Below are 1,489 nucleotides of genomic sequence, written 5' to 3'. Positions count from 1 at the left end.
GTCTTTTAGAAAGTGTCCCTTATATCAAATCCTTATTTTTCATTATGGGTCCTTTTACCTCTTACATATAACATCTACAAAGATAAAATCCTATCCGTATAGCATCCAACGTGTATATTTACTGTAGGAGAATATAACTGAGGAATGCCATTTTAATCTGCGTTCCGGAGATTTTCGACAGGAGAGTCACGTGATAGAAAGAGCGGGGAATAAGTTGGATGCGGTGCACATGCAGAAATATGTATCCTCTCTGTCTGTCCGTCTGTTTGTCTGTCTATCTGTTTGTAAGTCTGTCTGTCTGTCTGTCTGTCTCTGTCTGTCTCTGTCTGTCTCTGTCTCTCTTTCTCTCTCTCTCTTTCTGTTTGTCTGTCTTCTCCGTCTCTGTCTTTCTCTCTCCAAACCATCCTTTTCCTCACCACACAAATATCTATCTATGCTTATTTATAGATTCATAACATTTATAATGAACCAGCAACCTTTTAGTCAATGGCCATTTGTTTTTTAAATTGATAAAAATAAGTTGTAGAGTTAGTACATCACATGGGAATTACAATGGCACGTGAAAGACCAGCTGTGGCGACCAGACGTTATCTTGGGAAATAATGCGCGATATCGAAGTTATTTTTTTTTCTTATCAGGAGGCTTTGAGATCCCACACCAAATAAGTATAGATTACGTTAAGTGCAAAAGAGAGAAACATTTTGTTATTTTTCTTCTTATCATTATTGTTATTATTGTTTATATCATTATTGTTACTATCACTATTGTTATAATTATTGCTATAACTAAAATTATTATTGTTGTTGTTATTATAATTATTATTGTTATTATTGTTACTATCATTCTTATTACCATCATTATAATGATAATGATAATAGTGATGATAGTTATAAACATTATCATTGCAAATATAGTTATTATTAATTTAATTATCAATATCATTGTTATTATTACCATTACTATTATCATTATTGGCATTACTATTATCATCAAATTGTTTTTCTATTATCATCATTGTTAGTGTTAGTATCATTAATATAATCATTATTATTATTATCATTACTTTTATTGATATCATTATTATTATTATTATTATTATTATTATCATTATTTTTCATTATTATTATTATTGTTATCAACAATATTTGCATCATCATCATTATTATCATTATTATCATTATTATTATTATCATTATTACTATGATTATTTCTAATATCATGATTGTTGACATCATTATCATTATTATTGTCACATTATTATCGTCATTGTTATTATTATTATCATTATAATTATTATATTATCACTTTTATTATTATCATTATTTAGTTTAGTTTAGTCCTCTATTTCCCACCCTGGCTAACTGCACAGGCGATGGCAATCTGTGGTACATTTAATGCATGGTCATAACATTGCATAGTGGTATTACATTTGAATTTTAGCCTATAACATTGTTATGATAAGTACTTTATCAGTTCAAGGAAAAATTAC

The sequence above is a fragment of the Penaeus chinensis genome, chromosome 20, assembly GCF_019202785.1.
Source record: "Penaeus chinensis breed Huanghai No. 1 chromosome 20, ASM1920278v2, whole genome shotgun sequence".
Lineage (NCBI taxonomy): Eukaryota > Metazoa > Arthropoda > Malacostraca > Decapoda > Penaeidae > Penaeus > Penaeus chinensis.
The sequence above is the reverse complement of the archived record's forward strand: the minus strand, read 5'-3'. Positions refer to the sequence as shown.